A 15528-nucleotide genomic window follows, 5' to 3' on the forward strand; every position below is an offset into this window, starting at 1 on the left:
ACATTTACTAAGATTTAAAGAAATATTCTATCATCTATCCTATCTTTGTGAATCTAAAGTCTTATATGTAATTTATCTTTAATCCTAACTAAGGAAAACTAAAACCATAATTATTTGTCTTCAAGTACTTCAAAGGCAACAGAAGGATAATATATAAACTCTAGAAATGAAAGATATAACTCATCTGGTCAGTCACCTGAAATTCTTCTGTAATGTTCCATCCTCAGCCTATAGGCCATAATGTGTCTGGCATACTCCTCAGCAAAGCAGGAAACTTTAAACTGTCCACCTGTTTTGGCAGTTTGTCAGTCACTTTTGCTGTGTTCTGCAGACTGTCCAGCAGACTCTTCCATGAAGCAGGAATGCTGTAGCAATGTCCATCTTTTATCAGCAGTCATTTTCCTGGAGTCCTGCATGTCCATTGTATACAGCATGGAGTCAAACAGTCCAGACAAGAGCAGTATCTTGCTCAAATGGCTAGTCTTGCCATATTGAAAGCAAACTCCATAATGAGTTTCTTCAAGGTCCATCTTCCTTTCTGATGCAGGTGGCACAGGTGGTGTTGCCAGGAACAGTTATTTCTCACAGTAAAGAAAAACCCTAAACCATTTAAATGCCATATTCTGTAGGTCTTTGAAAGGTTTGAAGAATGCTTATCCATCTCAAATACAAATCTTAACTAACTTAATTATAAGTTTTGACTATCATAGGTAACTACCTATGATCTGTACTGAATTATACATTACATTTCTAAATGAGTTATATATGAAACAATACCTAAACAAGAGGAGAAATATATCACAAAATTGACCTTAAATTTGTATCAATAAATGAAAATCCATTCCAAAACAAAGTATTCATATCTATACCACAATCCCCTTTTTACCTTTAAAGAGATTGCCTGTGGTCATTAACTATTTATAACCAACCCCATTTAAAAGAAAACAAACATATCTAGACAATATTTGGGAGTTTGCCTGTCGTTCTTTCCAAACTGCTTCCTGTTGGTAGGGGGCGCTGTTATGGGGGAATCTGAAGAAGACACAGAAATCCTGGCTTGTCTGAGTATCTTGGGGAACTTTATAACCTGTCTGTAAGCCCTGGAGTTCAACAGCTTTTACTTCCTCTCTCCATAAAGCCCTCCATTCTAATTGAGAGGAGTTTTCAAGGAAGCTGATATTAATTGATCCCAATCCTTAGGGGTTACCTTGTTATTCCTTGCCCATGATTCTATTAATTGCTTCACATATGGTGAGTGCATGCCATAAGAGGCTACTGCTTCCTTTATACTTTTTAAATCTTTCATACATATTGGTTCCCACTGATATGCAATGACACCTTTTGGGTGTTTTTTCGTTGCTGGCTTTTCATTAATAGATACAGGGAAAACTCCCCTGACCCTAAATGGTGTAGAAAATATTAAGTCTTTTTCATGCCCTGTTACCTGTAGTATCAGACTGAAGGTCTTCTAAGGCCTGAAATCTATTCTCCATTGCTTTTTTGAGTGTCTGAATTTCTTGAGTCATAGAACTTTCTAGAGCCTGCATTGCATCAGTCAGTTTCTTACCTTCTCCAACTATGAATGATTCCATGTTTTTAATATTCTCATTCCTTAGATATTATCTGAATGGCATGTAAACTGCCTGCCAGAAACAATGTTCTATCTGCTAGCTTGCCATTATCCTCAGACATTCTATCTGCTAGTCTTTCTACCTGATGTTCCAGTTTTTTAAACTTATTAGTATCTTCATCTGACCAGGAACGAGCTGTTTCTGCTAGCGTGTTAATGCATTGCATTGTTTCTGTTTTGGTTATTGAGGTATTGAACATGGAACAAATTATGTTTTCTACTTGGTCATTTTTATGTTCTATGTTTTGTATTCATCCAGCCAGCTCTCTATTGCCATCTTCAATATTTTGAATCCTTGTTACTAAGTCTCCTACGGTTTGTACAAGTTCCTTATTGTTTGCTCTAATCTCAAACCATTTCTTTAAGAATATCATATTAATCATGAAACCCATTGCTATTATGAAAAAAGTGTATATATTGGTTCAGTCATAATTTTCTTCTGCTAAAATTCTTTCTATATATGAAGTAAAAGAATTCCTAAAGTCCTGCATTGTAAAATTATCTGCCATAGGTATGGAACAATTGATCTCAGATATTATATCAGCTTAAATCACAAATGATGTTACAATTACCTTGGATGTAATTCTGCTGTCCTGGAACTTTGATGTTTTAGTTGTAGATCATAACTTGTGTTAGTTACACCTGGAGGTGTACCACTAAATAGTGTCCGGCAGCAGAGGATCCATCTGATCCTGGTTCTACCCAGATGTGTACCACCAAATAGTGTCTGGCAGCAGACAATCCTCTGATCCCGGTCCTTGGAGAATAGCTCTTAACAAACTAAGGCAAGCGAAATTTTGTTAAGTAAAGGAGTGAAACGAGCCTTGTGCAAATTGCTGAGACCTCAGGTGTCACCTCCAACTGGTGCTGCCACGCTGCAGGAACACACAAACAGGGCAGGTCCAGAGTCCATGCCACACATAGCACACGAGAGGCGCAGCAGGGCTCTGTGCGAACACAATGTGAGGGAATGGACAGGAGATGAGCCACGGTGGATATAAAGGAGTTGTGGGGCAGGCACAAATGTCTCACAAGCTGTGGTGTGTCTGGCTGGTTAGGCAAGGCAACTGCCTGTTCAGGGATGGTGGGGGAAGGGAATGCTGTCTGCCACCTGGGTGAAACCCAGGTCCTATGAAAATCCTGATTCCTCTTCTGACACTAGATATTGCAGTTTAATAAGGATCAGGATAAACAAACAGGCTGAAGAGATGTTTATTCAGGAAGAAATAAATTACAACCTAGACAGATGAACACCAACAGTTTCCACAGAATGCTCTTCTCTCCACGTCCCATCAGCAAGACAGCGTTCCCAGGCTCCTCTTCAGACCTAGTTCCACAGGTCACTTCCACCCCTGGCTACATCCTCCACTGGGCATGGTCAGTGCCACAGAAGCAGACAAAGTGAATATCTCACTACAATCCTCTGTTGAGAGTTCACCTAAGGCAAGGGGCTCTTGCGATCAAGGCTGGACTGGGCAACAGAGTGAGACTTTGTGATGAGCTAAAAAGCAGGAAGAAGTTTGGAGATCTGATTTTGTTCTTCATTGTGATAAACCTCTGTTTCAATGCACATAGCTTCCCAGAACCTGGATGTCCTGCAGGTAGAGTCATGTACTCTTTCATGGCCAGCTCATTGCCAGCCTGAGAACCACTGTTGATCACATTGAAAGAATGACTTCAGGGTTTCAGCCATGTCAGCGATGTGAGGGTATAGGGGCACCCCCTTTTCCTCACCACCAGCTTTTCAAACTATCAGGGAAACTTCTAGTATGGCATTTGCACAAAATTTAGATTTATTTTCAGTCCCAATTATCTTTATGATCAGTTTGTCCATCTCCTCTTGTTCCACAACATTCAATTTCTTGCTACCCAAAGCAGGTGCAATAGTCTTATTGATGTACTCAAGAGGTATGGATTTTGCCTTTCCCAGTGGCAGGTATAATTATTGTCAGGGAGTTCTAGGGCCTTATGTCTGTCAGTGGAGACCCCACTGGCACAGCAGCTTGGAGGCACAGACCTTGAGGTGCAGAGATCAACTTCAACAGTGGGATACCTAGAGACCAAAGATCTCTGGCATGAATCTTGAGAATAGACATGGTGAATTTCTGGCCTTTGGATTGCAACACAAGAAGAAACATGTTTCTGCAGATACAGAAGAAAGCATTGAGGAGAAATTAATAATAATAAAAATAGAATTACTATTGGAAGTTCAAACAGAAATAAAACTAGAAATGAAAAATTTGTCAACAAGAACCTCATAGCTAACCTCAAGAGAACATTCAACATCTCTTCTATTTACTCCATTAACACCAGGAATTCTGTAGAGATTGCAATATTGAGGATGAGTATGAGTAATCACCAGCTCTGTGCATTGAGTTTCTAAGGTTACTTATGAGTAATTACTCCATGTCCCTGTAGGTCACCACCTTTTTCTCTGAAATCCACAACTATATAACCATATTTGTTCTTCCTACAGTGTTCTATGTCAGTAAACTCTTCTATTATGTTCACTTTAGAATTCAAGAGTGAGCTTGGTCCTTGCTCCCTTGAGCAAGGAAGGTTCATCATATCCATTGCCCTTCATTATGGCCACACAGACTCACAGTTTGTTCATGTAAGTTCTGAGGGAATGGGGATAAAGATGAGACTACAAGAATAATTATTTCTTCCTAATCATATAAACTATAATAATTTGGGCAGCATGATGGTATAATAACTACCATAAATATTTAAGCCTATCTATTAAGATTTTATGTTCTTATTTTAGATGACAGTCCACAAATTCTCACTGACTTATCCCCAGGGTCTCTTCCACATACTTCTATGACCAACGAGAACAAAAATATGTCCAACTATGTTATTTCATAATCAATGTAAAGTATTGTGCTATGCTGGTGAGGGTGATTCATTTACTATACTTTTGAAGAAAAATATGATGTGTATGTGTGACTATTAAGGTCTTCTCTGGTGGAAGATCTGAGCTCTATATTTTATGGATCTTACTTCATCTAAAATAGTTTTTCCAAATTCCAAAAGTATAATCTTCTCCAGAATTTTTATTTATAGAATGTGACCAAACACAGTGGTCAAGTAGAAATGAGCAAAGTCTTGTGTGAATTACTTTACTTGACCCAAACACAAAATGATCTGTTCAGTAAGCAGACATTCCATGATGCTTTAATATAAAGAAAAAATAGACCCATGTTTTCTTTCCTTCCTGATTTCCAAATCCTTTATAATGGAATGCTCATGTCTGCTGTGTGAACTGTAAATTGTTTATTCGAGGTGCATTTGGAACAGTCTCAAAACATTGAAACAATTCCATGATCCATGTTTAGCCTCACTCTCTGAAGTGCCTTATTTATAGATCTACAAAGACTGAGTTCTATTTTTCTGTTGTTAGAATCCTCTATCATTCTGAGGCTCAGCTACTAAGTTTTCAATGAGAAAATAAGGTCAGGTCCCTATATAATTTGTAGTTTGAAAACATGAGAGCTTAAAAAGATACCTGCTGTAAAGACCTATGTGTGTCACCTTAAAACTATATGATTAGTAATCCATGAAAATATATATGTGTGAATGAAATAATAATGAATGGATACAGAACCTATGACTGTAAAGTATAGTGGAATGAGTTACATAGCAGCTTAGAAGAGGTGAAATGAACAGAAGAAATGTTACTATATTTTTATTTGATATATAAAATTAATCAAACATAAGTGAAAATATACCAAACCACTTCAGCATCAAAGTGTGACACATTTATTATGAATTATCTTTTCTGTGCTATTTATTTATGTGAATTAAGACTCATTATTAGATATTCTGAGACATCTTAATTATCATATGACTGAATTTTAGTAAGTATTTTTTTCTGTGTAGTTTACTCCTTATGTAAGTTTTTATATTATTTTTTTGTATATTGATATAACCTACTAACTCTAATTTTCACTTTTTGGTTTCAAAGGGTCTAAAGAGTCATTGCTATAGAAGTGAAATAAACAATACATATTTTAAACATTAAGTAGTTCCTTTCGCCTCCCCAAACACTGACTTCTATGCCTTTGGTTTCCTTTGCAATTTCATTCAATTCAGGGTTATGAAATAGAAATTGACCCAAGACAATTTTTTGGGTGTTTGATTTCATGTCATGGACTTTTGGGTAATCTGATGTTATTTAAGAGATGCATTATTGGATTATACAAAAATGGTTGTACATATTCTCACTAGAAGATAAAAGAATGTAGAGGCATGAAAATAAATGGAGGGTCACTTTTGTGTATTGTTGAAGACATACTTTAGAGTTTTACATAATTCTGTGGTCCAGTGCCCTATGGAAATACTTCCCAATAAACTAATCTTTTCTATATTCATAAGATTTTAAATTTGCACAAATAAATATAATGCAAATTTTATAATTTTGAAAATGGAGATGGGTTGTTGTCCTTGGTTTGTATGAGAATGTGGTATGGAGAAAGTCATAACTGTTCCCTGGATTCACTGATTCCCAACTTCAGCCACTGTCTTCACTGTTGGAGACAAATAGAAATATATTCTACATGTAAGTGCATCTCATAATATATTATGAAGTATAACTAGGTAAATTTTACCATTTTTGATAACACATATCTGGAGGATGTCTTTCATGGAAAAGTGGGAAAGTCATCATGCAAATTAGATGATATTTATATGTGGTAATATCATAAATACAATAGTCTATAATGTAAAACAGAAAAGTGGTTAGAGTACCCAGGTGATTTTCTTTATCAGAACAATTAAATGATGAATATTAAAAGACACAGACATCTATTGTTACAAGTCTGGCTGTTACCATATTTTTATAAGGTAACTAAATAACTACTGGTATGAATAGAGGTCGAGGAAAACAGATGAGCTTTTGGATGATCTAAGTAATTTTGTGATAGAATTAATAATCTGCTCAGGTGAAATCACTCTACTACTTAATGATAAACAATGGGAAATTAATTTGATAATAGTGCATGCCTGGTTCTGGCTCATAGACAAAAATTGTCAGGGCCAGAAAACTATTGTTGAACCTTAATTCTGGGGTTCTGATGGGCCGATGGGAGAGCCCCATGACACAAACACCAAAACCAGGAGATGCAACAAGCAAGAGGTGTTTATTGAACGAGTGCACTCAGGTGACAGCAATCTCGGGGAAAGCTGCACACCCCCTAAAGGGTTTAGACTCTCTTTTTATAGAGAAAGACCACAATCAGCATACATGCATGGGGCACAAGGTGATTGATTACAAAGTATGATCTCATGTTTGAGAGATCACCCAGGTGTGACCTGTTCTTATTCAAAGGATAAACTACAGAATGACTTGGAAAGTCCCAGACTGTCCATTGGCCAGGAGTGACCCAAACAGGGCTGTTCATCTAGAATCATTTGTCCAGGGTTGGGGCCTATTTCCTTGTGGTGGGCCAAGACCTGTGAGAAACTTTTTTCATACTCTGGCTTTCTCTTGGCTGTAACTAGCCCTATTTAACAAGATCAGTCTAGCATGACCATTAGCCCCCTCACCATAGTAACTTTCTTGTTTTCATAATTTCTGTTCTCTCCTCCCATGTCAATGTTCATGCCTTATGATTTTCTATATTCCGCTTGCAAGAATTATTTTCCTGCCCTTTTCCTACATCCTTGCTCTGCAAACTAAAATCTTTTACCATGTTTGCTTTCATAATTTCATAGCCCCAAGTTACATTTTGGGTAATAACCATGTGTTACAGAGACAGATATTCCAAATATCTTTTTGGTTATTTGAACAAAGGGGAGATTTAAATGTATATTATTGTCATAGTTCTCTGGAAACAGACCAGGACTGCTTTGACCAGGCAGCTAGCTGTCAATCAAGATTATCCTGTGTTCTTGGAGAATTGTACTCTTCCTGATTAGCACAACTGGGGGCACTCCTTCAGCTAATTCTACTTTATGTGGCTTAATATTTTTTAAATAACTTATAGGTCCTTTTTAAAGTCAATTTTGTTTTCAGTTTTTCATATAAATATGTTTTTAAAAACTAAGGCATGTCTGTCCAAGAGGTAGTGATTCAGCTAATACCTGTGCAATAGATATGGGATGTTCACATACTTAAAACTACACTTCAACGTAAGCAAATTCACTTTTCTAATTTTTTTAAATTAGAAGTAATCTTATTTTACATATCAATCTCCCTTTTCCTTTTCCTCCCATCCTCCCATGTCCCCCGTTGAACCCTCCCAACCCACACCAAACCTAATACCCAAGGATAGTGAGGACTTCCATGCAAGATTACCAAAGTCTTTCACATCATTTGGGGGAGGGCCTAGGCCCTCTTCCATGTATCTGGGCTAAAATAGTATCTGTCCATGGGGAAAGGGCTCCCACGTCCATTTGTGTACTAAGGATAATTCTGGTTCCACTGAGAGTTTCTATAGACTGTCTAGGCCTCCTAACTGGCACCCACATTCAGAAGGCTTGGCTTTGTCCAATGCTGGTTCTCCAGCTTTATGACTGGGGTTCCTATGTTCTCATTAGGGTAGGTCAGCTGTTTCTATAGGTTTCTCAAGCACAGTATTGACTTTGCACATCCCTCTTCCCTCTCTACACCTAGATTCCAGTAGTATAGCTCAGAGCTAAGCTGTGGGTGTCGGCTGGTGCTTCTATCAGCTACTAGATGAAGGCTCTAGGACGGCAATTAAGGTACTCATCAATCTCATTATAGGCGAAGGGCATCAAAGATGGCCTCTCCATTACTGCCTAGATTCTTAGTTGGGGTCATCTTTATGGATCTCTGAACATTTCCTTAGTGCCAGATTTCTCTTTAAACCTATACTGGCTCCTCCTATTAGGGTATCTCTTTTATTGCTCTCCTCTATTCCTCTCCTGACCAGTTTTCCTGATACCTTTTGTTCTCCTTCCCCTCTGCCTCTCACTTTCTCTTTTTCTTATCTCCCTCCCCCTCCCACCATGCTCCCAATTTCCTCAGGAGTTCCTGTCACTTTCCCTTCTTCAGGGGACCATGTATGTCTTTCTTAGGGTCCTCTTTGTTTCATAGTTCCTCTGGTGGTGTGGATTGTAGGCTGGTAGTCCTTTGCTCTATGTCTAATAGCGATATATGAGTGAGTAGACACTGTGCTTGCCTTTCTATGACTGGGTTACCTCACTCAGGATGGTTTCTTCAAGTTCCATCCACTTTCCTGCATTTCAAGATTCCATTGTTTTTTCTGCAGAGGAATATTCCATTGTGTAAATGTACCAATCTTCTTTACCCATTCTTCAGTTGAGGGACATCTAGGTTGCATTTAGGTTCTTGCTATTACAAATAATGCTGCTATGAACATAGTTGAACAGATGTCTTTGTTGCATGGATGTGGACCATTTGGGTATATGCCTAAGAGTAGAATTGATTCCCATTTTCCTGAGGAACCGTCATACTGAACTCCAAAATGGCTGTACAAGTTTGCACTCTCATCAGCAGAGGAGAAGTGTTCTCCTTTCTTTCTTATTTTTTTTTTTTATGTACCAATAAAACTTTATTTTCTAAAAGGCTGGATTTGACCCACAGGTATTGGTTTGCCATAAGCTGTTATAGATGAACACATTGTTTTGTTTGGAAAGCAGAAAAAAAATTGAATTTTTTTATTTTATTATTTTATTTTATATAACAAAGTCCAAGTAAATGAAAACAAACATTTATACACAATATTTGGGAATTTGGGCGTCGTTCTTTCCAAACTACTTCCTGCTGGTAAGGGGCGCTGTCTTGGGGGATTCGAAGAAGATGCAGAAATCCTGGCTGTAGTCTGTAGGGCTGCTTTGTCCAGCTGTTTTGAATGTAGGATCACCTTATACTCTGTTTCAGGCGGTCAGGCGTGATCAAACCACATTAGTCTGCAAGGAATCCACATCGTTTCATTTTCTGTGGAAACAAAAATAAAAATCCTTTTCCCCAGTAACTTGTCCTTCAACTTAAAATTTGGAGTCAAAGCATTTTTTTTAAATTTAATTTATTATTTTACATGTCAATCCCAGTTCCCTCTCCCTCCCCCATCCCTCCCTCCCTCCCTCCCTCTCTCCCTCACTCCTTCCCTCCCTTTTATCCTCTCTGCCCTCTCACATGCACTCTAACCACCCTCACCTCCCATCACCCCACCCCAATTCCATATGTAGGGGAATGCAATCCAGTTGGTGTCATGTAGATCTGACAGGTCATGTGAAGTAGTGACTAGGGCTTCTCTCCTGTCTCTAGATTAAGGCAGTTATCCCTCCATGGGGGATATGTTCACAAAGTCCTTTTGTGCACCAGGGATACATCCTGGCTCCACTGTCTGAGGTCTCTTAGACTGCTCAGTCTTTCTGGCTGAGACCCATATTCAGGGGGGCCTGAATCAGTCCCATGCTGGCTTCCCAGCTATCAGTCTAGTGGCTGTTAGCTCCTCCTTGTTCAGGTAAGCTGTCTCTATGTGTTTCTGCCGCATGGCCTTGTCCTCTCCATCTGCATCTGGGTTCTAGTTCGATTCAGTATGGGTGTTTGATCCTGTTTTCAACAGGCATTAGTTGAGGGCTCCATGGATAAGTTAGTTGTTGATCTCACTCTCCGGGAAGGGCATTTATGATAGCCTTTCCACGGAAGCTGAGATTGTTAGTTGGGAGCAGTCTTGTAGTTCTCTAGACCTTTCTTTGTGTTCAATTTTATCTTCAAACCAATATTGGCTCCCTCTTTTATGTTCTCTCTCTCTGTCTCTGTCTCTCTCTCTTTCCTATCTTCTATTCCAAACCAGGCTCAATCTTCCTGGTCGCACATGTTTTCCTTTGCCCCCCTCATTTTCTCCTACTTCTCTCTCCATTCGCTGTCCCCCCACTTCCCCTGAGCTCTGGGGGACTTGTCCCTTACCAGTTCTGTGACGGACTTTATATGAATCTCTTAAAATACACCTTGTATCCTAGTTCCTCTGGTGGTGTGAATTATAGGCTGGTGATCCTTTGATCTAGGTCTAAAATCCATATATGAGTGAGTATATACTGTGTTCCTCTTTTTGTGACTGGGTTACCTCATTCAGGATGGTTTCTTCAAGTGCCTTCCACTTGCCTGCGAATTTCAAGATACCATTATTTTTTTCTGCAGAGTAGTATTCCATTGTGTAGATGTGCCACATCTGCATCAACCATTCTTCAATTGAGGGGCATCTAGGTTGCTTCCAGGTTCTTGCTATTACAAATAGTGCTGCTATGAACATAGTTGAACAGATGTCTTTGTTGCATGGATGTGAATCCTTTGGGTATATGCCTAAGAGGGGGATTGCCCGGTCCTGTGGTAAACTAATTCCCATTTTCCTGAGGAACCGCCATACTGATCTGCAAAATGGCTGTATGAGTTTGCACTCCCACCAGCAGTGGAGGAGTGTTCCCCTTTCTCCACATCCTCTCAAACATAAATCATCATTGGTGTTTCTAATTTTAGCCATTCTGGCAGGGGTAAGATGGTATCTCAAAGTTGTTTTGATTTGCATTTCCCTGATAGATAAGGATGTGGAGCATGTTCTTAAATGTCTTTCAGCCCTTTTGATTTCCTCTATTGAGAATTCTTTCTGTAGTTCTGTACTCCATTTTTTAATAGGGTTATTTGGTGTTTTGTTGACTAGTTTCTTGAGTTCTTTGTATATTTTGGAGATCAGCCCTTTGTCGGATATAGGATTGGTGAAAATCTTTTCCCAGTCTGTGGGCTGCCGTTTGGTCTTGTCCACTGTGTCCTTTGCCTTACAGAAGCTTCTAAGTTTGAAGAGGTCCCATTTATTAATTGTTTCTTTCAGTGTCTGTGCCCCTGGAGTTATTATGTTCAAGAAGTGGTCTCCTATACCATTTTGTTAAAGGGTACCTCCTACTTTCTCTTCTAAGAGGCTGGATTGATGTTGAGGTCTTTGATCCATTTGGACTTGAGTTTTGTGCATGGCGACAGACATGGGTCTATCTGCAGTCTTCTACACACCCTCATCCAATCGTGCCAGCACCATTTGTTGAAGATGCTGTCCTGGCCCCATTGTATAATTTTAGCTATTTTGTCGAAAATCAGGTGTTCATAGGTGCGTGGATTAATATCAGGATTTTCAATTTGATTCCATTTGTCTACCTGTCTATTTTTATGCCAATACCAGGCTGTTTTCAGAACTATAGCTCTGCAGTAGAGCTTAAAGTCAGGGATGGTGATGCCTCCTGAAGTTCTTTTATTGTATAGGGTTGTTTTGGCTATCCTGGGTCTTTTGTTTTTCCATATAAAGTTGATTATTATCCTTTCAAGGTCGGTGAAGAATTGTGGTGGGATTTTAATGGGGATTGCATTGAATCTGTAGATTGCTTTTGGCAAGATTGCCATTTTTACTATGTTGATTCTATTTATCCAGGAGCATGGGATATCTTTCCATTTTCTGGTATCTTCTTTAATTTCTTTCTTTAAAGACACAAAATTCTTGCTATATAGGTCTTTAATTTCTTTGGTTAGTATTACTCCAAGATATTTTATGTTTTTTGTGGCTATTGTAAAGGGTGATGTCTCTCTAATTTCTTTCTTAGAACTTTATCATCTGTGTATAGTAGGGCTACTGAGTTTTTTGAGTTAATATTGTAATGTACCACTTTGCTGAATGTGTGTATCAGCTGTAGGAGTTTCCTGGTAGAGATTTTTGGTCACTTATATAAACTATCATATCATGTGTAAATAGTGAAATCTTTCCAATTTGTATCATCTTGATTTCCTTTTGTTGTCTTATTGCTCTAGTTAGAACTTCAAGTACAATATTGGAGGATTATGGAGAGTGTGGGCAGCCTTGTCTTGTTCCTGATTTTAGAGGGATTGCATTAAGTTTTTCTCCATTTAGTTTGATGTTGGCTGTAGGTTTACTGTTGCTTTTTTATGTTTAGGTATGTTCTGGTTATACCTGATCTCTCCAAGAACTTTATCCTGAAGGTTTTTTTTTTTTTTTTTTTTTTTTTTTTTTTTTTTTATGTCTTTTCAGCATCTAATGAGATGATCCTATGATTTTGCTTTTTTCAGTTTGTTTATATGGTGGATCACATTGATAGATTTTCATATGTTGAGTCATCCCTACATTCCTGGGATGAAGCCTATTTTGTCATGGTGAATGATTTCTCTGATGTGTTCTTGGATTCGATGTGCCAGTATTTTATTGAGTATTTTTGCATCAATGTTCATGAGGGATATTGGTCTGTAGTTCTCTTTCTTAGTTGTGTCTTTGTGTGGCTTTGGTACCAGGGTAATTGTAGCCTTGTGAAAAGAGTTCAGCAATTACCCTTCTGCTTCTGTTGTGTTGAACAGTTTGAAGAGTTCTGATGTTAGCTCTTCTTTGAATTTCTGGTAGAATTCTGCATTGAAGCCATCTGACCCTGGCCTTTTTTTGTTTGGGAGCCTTTTGATGACTGTTTCTATTTCAAGAGGAGTTATAAGTCTATTTTAATTGCTTGCTATTCTTAATTGAATTTTGGTAAGTGATAGCTATCCAGAAATTTGTTCATTTCCTTTGAATTTCAAATTTTGTGTGTACATGTTTTCAAAGTATGACCTAAAGAATCTCTGGTTTTCCTCAGTGTCCATTGTTATGTTCCCCCTTTTCATTTCTAATTTTGTTAATTTGCACATTCTCTCTCTGCTTTTTGATTAGTTTAGATACAGGTTTTTCTCTCTTGTTGATTTTCTCGAAGAGCCATCTCTTTGTTACATTGATTTTTTTTTTGTATTGCTTTCCTAGTTTCTACTTATTGATTTCAGCCCTCAAATTGATTATTTTATGGAATCTACTCCTCAGGGTGAGCTCGCTTCTTTTTGTTGTAGGGCTTTCAGTTGTGCTGTTAATTCTCTAATGTGACTATACTCCATTTTCTTCATATGGGCACTTAGCACAATGAAGTATCCTCGTAGCACTGATTTCAAAGTGTCTAATAAGTTTGGGTATGTTGTGTTTTCATTTTCATTGAATATTAGGAAGTCTTTAATTTCCTTTTTGACCCAGGAATGATGCAATTGCATATTGTTCAGTTTCCATGAGTTTGTAGGGTTTCTGCAGTTTGTGTTGTTGTTAAATTCCAACTTTAAAGCATGTGGTCTGATAAGACACAGGGTATTATTCTAATTTTTTTCTTTAGTATCTGTTGAGGTTTGCTATGTTGCCTAGTACGTGTTTGATTTTAGAGAAGGTTCCATGAGAGAGAAGGAGCTGAGAAGAAGGTGTATTCTTTTGTGTGTGGATCACATGTTCTATAGATGTCTGTTAAACCCAATTGGGACATAACTTCTGTTAGTTCTTTTGTTTATTTGTTAAGTTTCTGTTTGGTGGTCCTGTCTAGTGGTGACAGGGGTGTTGCAGTTTCCCACTATGAATGTGTGAGGTTTTATGTGAGCTTTAAGTTTTAGTAGTGTTTCTTTTATGAATGTGGGTGCCTTTGTATTTCGCAGACTTTATGTTGAGACTTTGTGTTGATGGGATTTTTTTCCTGTGATGAATAGGAAATGACCTTTTTCATCTCATATGATTGATTTTCATTTGAAGTCTAATTTGTTAGTTGTTAGGTTAGCTACACCTGCTTGCTTCTTGGGTCCATTTGATTGGAAGATCTTTTCCCATCCTTTTCTCTGAGGTCCTGTCTGTCTTTTGGGTTCTGGTAGGGTGAGATTATCTATTGCCTATGTTTTTGTGAGTGCAGTTAACTTTATTAGGTTAGAGTTTTCCTTCTAGAATTTTCTGTAGGGCTGGATTTGTGGCTTTGTATTATGTAAATTTGGTTTTGTTATGGAATATCTTGTTTTTTTTCATGTATAGTGATTGAGAGTTTTGTTGTGTATAGTAGTCTGGTCTGGCAACTGTGGTCTCTTAGTGTCTGTTCCAAGGCCTCTATCTAAGACCTTATGGCTTTCAGAGTTTCTATGGAGAAGTCGGGTGTAATTCTGATAGGTTTTCCTTTTTTTGCTCTTAATATTCTTTCTTTATTCTGAATGTTAGGTGTTTTCATTATTATGTGGCAAGAGAACTTTTTTTTTTTTTTTTCCTTTGGTTCAGTGTATTTGGTGTCTGGTATGCTTCTTGTACTTTCAAAGGCATGTCCTTTTTTAGACTGGGAAAGTTTTCTTCAATGATTTTGATTTTTTTGAATATGTTTTCTGCATCTTTGAGCTGGGTTTGTTCGTCTCTTTTTATGCCTATTATTCTTAGGTTTGGCCTTTTCATAGTGTCCCACATTTCCTGGACGTTTTGTGTTAAGGATTCATTGGGTTTAAGATTTTCTTTGGTAGATGAATGTATTTCCTCTAGTTTATCTTCAGCACCTGAGATTCTCTCTTTGATATCTTGTAATCTGTTGGTTATGCTTGCATCTGTAGTTCCTGATCATTTACTGAGTTTTTCTATTTCCACCATTCCCTCAGTTGTGTTTTCCTCATTGTCTCTATTTTGGTTTTCAAGTCTTGAACTGTTTGTGTCCTTCATCTGTTTGATTGTTTTTCTTGGTTTTCCTTGCTTTCTATAAGAGAGTTGTTCATTTCTTGCATTTTTTGCTTGGTATTTTCCTCTATTTCTTCCATTTTTTGTTTGCTTTTTTCTTCCATTTCTTTAATGGATTTTCTCATATCATCTCTGAGGTCCTCTATCATTTTCATGAAGTTTTTTTTTTTTTTTAAGGTCATTCTCTTCTGCTTCATCTGCTTCGGTGTGTTCAGGTCTAGTTGGTGGTGTCATACTGTTCTTTCTATTGTTGAATGTTTTCTTGTATTGGTGTCTTCCCATCCCTTCTTCCAGTGGGTGTAGTTGGGTTCTCTCTCTATCTTAACCCTCTTCTCCCAGTGGGTGTAGGTGGGTCAACACTTTGCTCTTAGTAACTCTGGATGATCC

General features: G+C 38.0%; 1 pseudogene; it reads right to left on the reverse strand.

The window, feature by feature from the left end:
* Positions 1–3131: 3131 nt before the first annotated feature.
* LOC127217594 (alpha-enolase-like) lies at positions 3132–3726 on the reverse strand (annotated as a pseudogene).
* Positions 3727–15528: the final 11802 nt, after the last annotated feature.

This window comes from Phodopus roborovskii, unplaced genomic scaffold (genome assembly GCF_943737965.1).
Source record: "Phodopus roborovskii unplaced genomic scaffold, PHOROB, whole genome shotgun sequence".
In the NCBI taxonomy this organism is placed as follows: Eukaryota; Metazoa; Chordata; class Mammalia; order Rodentia; family Cricetidae; genus Phodopus; species Phodopus roborovskii.